This window comes from Rhinopithecus bieti, unplaced genomic scaffold (assembly GCF_001698545.2).
Source record: "Rhinopithecus bieti isolate Rb0 unplaced genomic scaffold, ASM169854v2 scaffold_11288, whole genome shotgun sequence".
In the NCBI taxonomy this organism is placed as follows: domain Eukaryota; kingdom Metazoa; phylum Chordata; class Mammalia; order Primates; family Cercopithecidae; genus Rhinopithecus; species Rhinopithecus bieti.
In genome coordinates this window covers 10,022-15,309 of record NW_016806818.1, presented here as the reverse complement: position 1 = coordinate 15,309, position 5,288 = coordinate 10,022, and positions in this window count along the sequence as shown.

Genomic DNA, 5,288 nt, shown 5'->3' with positions numbered 1-5,288 from the left:
GCCTCCTGAGTAGCTGGAACTACAGTCATGTACCACCATGCCCAGCTAATTTTTGTATTTTTAGTAGAAACGGGGTTTCACCATGTTGGCCAGGATGGTCTTGATCTCTTGACCTCATGATTCACCCACCTCAGCCTCCCAAAGTGCTGGGATTACAGGCATGAGTCACTGTGCCCAGCCTCTGTTAGGTCTTTGAGTATGTTTAGGACCGTTGTTTTAAAGTCTTTGTCTAGTAAGTAAAATGTTTTCGATTCCTCAGGGACAGTTTCTGTCCACTTATTTTGTTCCTTTGATGTGCCATATTTTCCTGTTTCTTTGCATGCTTTGTGATTTTTTATCTTGAAAATTGGGCTTTTAAGTATTATAGTGTGGATTATAGTGTGAGATCTTTGAAAATCAGATTGTCCTCCTTCTCTAGGGGTTGTTAATTTGTTGGTTGGTTGGTTGATTGTTGAAGGCTATAATCGTCCATTAGTTTTGAGACTTGCCTAAACTATTTTTGCAAAGACTAGTCTTTTTCACATGTGATCACTGATGTTTCTGTCCTTCTAGCTTGTGTTCAACTAATGTTTTGGCAGAGATTTCCCTGAATACCAAGATGTCTCCCCACCTTTGCAGGTTGGCTCTGTGCTGAGGAACCTTCAACACTTATTTAGGCTTTCTCTCAGCCTAGGAATCTTCTCAGACATTAAAAGCTTTTCTGAGTATGTGCCTTGCCTGGATGTGTGTGTCTTGCTAAATTCTGCCATACACAGGACTGCTTTTGAATGCCTTAATTTCCAGTCTAGTCCCAGCTTCTCCCTCAGGCTTTAAATTGCCTGCTGTATGTCTGCCTCCATAATCTCTTGCCCCAAGAATCGGTGGATCAGTAGTTGCCTTACAGTGGTTATGAGCAGTGTCCACAGCTTTTTCCACCTGACTTCTGAGTTAGGAAAAACAGAGATGAATGCTTTATGTTAGTCCTCCAGTTATTTCCCCAGGTAGTTGGGAACAGACATACACAATAATTTACCAATAAAGTCTGCTCTGCTCCCTCCAGTTTAAAGGACAAAACTGGGAACTGGCCTGCTGCTGTTTTAAGACCAAGACTGCTACCACACCAGGGAAAGAGTGAGGCAAGAATGAGAAAAACATCACAAAACTCTCTGACCATTTTGAAGATGGCTTTTTCTTGATTGGGCATCTGTTTGGTTGACATAAATCTTTGACTCTTTTCCAAAGCTCTGACAAAGTTAGCTGAAGCAGTTTTGGCTTTTAATGGTTTCTGCAGGGGAATGAGCAGTTGGAGCTTCCTAGTCTATCACTTTGCTAACATCACTCCACCCCCAGTTCTTTTATGTTATTTCACTGTTTTTATTAGCAATTTTGGAACTTCTTCTAATGTAATGGTCTTTTGAACCTAAGTGCAGAAATCTACAAATTAACTCATATTAGTTAGCCTATTGGATTTTCCTCACTGTAGCTTTCGGATGATCTCATCCAACATGTTCTATATCTCCACCAGTTTCCTCTCAGCTACATCCAGTAAGCAAACCTTCCACTGTTCTCTAATTCTCTAAGTTTTAAAAGAATAGCATAATCAAGTGTTATGTCAGTCTTCTCTGTCCTGTCTTCTTAATGTTCTTACTAACATCTATTCCATAATCAAAACCCTGCATCATAGCTATTTTTGTTTTTAATGAATCATAAACTAAGGTTCCCAGCTAGGAAGCCTCCTCTGAGGGCACAGCCAACAGACGTCTAGCAGCCTTCCAGATACCAGAATCACTAAGAGTCAAAGAAGATCGTTATTGATGGCTTTTAAGTATCACAGGTTCATTCATTCCTCCAAATTTAATTACAAGAAAGAATTTGTCTCCCACTTGAACTTTTTTAGGTAAAATTTTACTTGTATGGTGAAAACCAGGGAATGGCTTATTAGAAAGAGCAAAGGCTTTGAAATCAAGCAGTATTCAAATATTGATGTTAGCACTTACTAATTAAGCAAGTTACTTAATCTGTAGAACTCCATTTTCTCATCTGAAAAAAAAAAATGGAGAAAACAGCCATTTCCTTGCAGGGATACTGTGAAAATTAAATAAGATAACACACACAAAGTCCTAATACCAAATAAAAAGTTCCCTTTACTGGACAAAAAAAAGAACATAACCTAAATTATGAAACTTTTTCCCAAAGCTATTAATTTTAGCAATTTAATTAAAGTATTACATGGATGCCAAGCTGGTAGGTTCATCTGCTTTCCCATTTCCATACTCTGTAACATCATATAAATGTGATGGGGCCAAATCAGACAGGTCTGGAGGCAAAATGTCTAGGGTATTTTTGGAAGACAGATGGGAGATCCCACCTGGGAGATACGTGCATGAAAGTTCAAGAAGCTTCCAAAGAAAGATGTCTTTGTAAGGGAAGAGACAGTCAAGGGCCACAGATATAGCCAATCCAGAGAGTACAAGTCAAAGCCTAAGGGTTTCTTTGGGCACAGCACAATGGGATATGCTGCTCCACCCAGCTTCCCGGACTCGTGCCTGAATCCTATGGAGAGAGACATGCAATAAACAGCAAGTAAAAATAAAACCATGGCACCTGATTCCCTCAGGACATGGAGAGCACAAGTCTGTCTCTTTTATACTCGAGATAACAATAATGTAATTAAGCGAGAGTCAATGAAAGAAATTCCTGTAGAATCCACAGCGTAGGACCTAGACTAGGCAAGAGGGGTCGCTGCACTGGAGCCCCCCGCCCCACTCATCGCAAACAAGCCAAAAAAGTATGCCATCCCGGAAGACACTTCTTTCATCTGAGGTCTGGTACCACACTGGCATAGGCTGACTCAGCGTTAGGACACAGCAACCTGGTCCCAGGCACCAGAATGCATTCCTGCCCAACGCCCTCAACACAAAAGGTGGCTGTGTCCAAACACTATAAAAGTTTGCGTGTTGTACCACCACTAACCGACAAAGCTGGAGCCAACACTGCTTGTGCATGCAGGGAGGAATCGATAGGAGAATGCATGGATGTGAGAAAGGACCAAAACGCACACACATACTTTGAAAAGTTAATTTACCTTTACAATCTTTCCTCAGCATAAATGCAACAAATTCTTGCATAACCACGTATCAGTTCTCAGCAGCACTCCATATTGTCAAGAGTTCATTTGCTTGCTTTTCTTGATTTGCCGATTCCTGGTTCCTGAGGGAGCCACATATCAATGCAGTATTCACCACAATTGCTGAGAAACCACATGGTGACTGAGAAATATTTTGTAACATTAAACAATTTCTATTACTCTTAAATCTATATATGTTGATCTAGCATCAAATGTAGAAAACATAATATCAATTATTTACATTGGCATCTATATAAATATTAAATGCTAGAACTGTAAATTGTTTTATGTTTACAAAAAATAAAAATTATATGAAATATATAGTCATGCACCACATAACATTTTGGCCAACAATGTACTGGTCCCATACTATTATAATAGCATATTTTTACTGTTCCTTTTCTATGTTTAGATACACAAACACTTACCAACATGTGACAAATTGCCCACGTTACAATTGCCTATGGTATTCATTACAGTCACATACTGTGCTGGAGCCTAGGTGTGTAGTAGACTACACTGCCCAGGTCTGTGGAAGTGCACTCTGTGATGTTCACACTATGACGAAATCACCTAACAACACTTTCCTCAGTATATAGCCCGGTCATTAAGCAACACACACCTGTAACTAGATTTTTTAAAAAACAAATTTAAATTTTCAGCTTTATTTAAATACTTTTCTTTCTTTCTTTCTTTCTTTCTTTCTTTTTTTTTTTTTTTTTTTTTTTTTTTTTTTTTTTCACTCATTGCCCAGGCTGGAAGTCAGTGGTGCAATCTTGGCTCACTGCAGTCTCCACCTCCCAAGTAGCTGGGATTACAGGTATGCACCATCACACCCGGCTAATTTTTGTATTTTTAGTAGAGACAGGGTTTTACCATGTTGGCCAGGCTGGTCTCAAACTCCTGACCTCAGGTGATCCACCCACCTCGACCTCCCAAAGTGCTGGGATTACAGGCATGAGCCACTGCGCCCAGCCTATTTAAATAATTTTCATTTAAAAGTGAATATTCATTTTGACATTTGTGTTTTCACTTTAATTTTAATTTTAGTATTTTAAAAGATAACTTTTCAAAAATATATGGAAATAATGTTAGCTTTAAAACTGTATACTTATTTTAATGTATACTTTTATAAATATATTTCCATTTTAATCATTTAGATTATTACTGTCAACTGAACACAAATTATGTAAATATCTTTATTACACCCATATAATTAGTGATGTAGCTGAAATGAATGCAAGAAAAATAAATTTTATCTGATAAATATACCCGAGTTGTGTATATTTTATTTTATTATCCATCCAAGCATCTATTACACATGCGTGAAGTAATAAATTCATCCTTGATATTTTGCTTTCAGTCATATAAAATCATGGTTTTACACATATTTTTGTCGCAAAGACATTTATCAAGATAGAAAGATTTATTATGTACATTTCTTAACCATTTGTTAGTTTGATTTGTAACTTTAAATATCACACAGATGGTACGTGGACCACGCGTGTTAGGGGAGGCCTGGATGATGGTCCCAGAGACCCCCAACCTCAGCACATTGGGGTTCACACAGCTCTGGTAGCCCGGGGAGAAGTCACCCACAAACCCAGAGCAGAAAACCAGGAAATGACAGACATCAGGTGGTTCAAAGAGTCAGTCCCCAAGGACACGTGAGACAGCCTCTAGAGACTCCCAGAAACAGCTGGGAGACATTTAAGGACGAACTAGAATTCCTAAATTATGTGTGGAGACATACCATGAACAATATTGAGCTTCTCTCTTTGTGGCCTTGTTCCTACCCAAAGACCATGCAGTCTGAAAAAAAAAAAAAACTTGGATTGCATAAAGAAACAGAAAAGTCCCCCATCTGAAACTTCCAAAATAATATGTTTTGCAAACATTTAAACATATCTTAATTCTGCTGTAATAAGCAACTTAGTTTTTAGATAACCACAAAGTGAAACCCATTAGAAAACCAACTTAGCTGAGCTACACAAACTACAAGAAACGAAGCTGTAAGAATAAACCATGAAAAGCAAGAGATGACTAAAGTTTTTGGGATCTTTGCAGCAAAAATAACCAAATATATGGTATTTACATAAGTGAATTACCTGTACATCTTCTCCATCTACAGGTAATCAGTCGTTTCAAATACAAAGCAAACCCAAAATGAACTCCTGGGAAT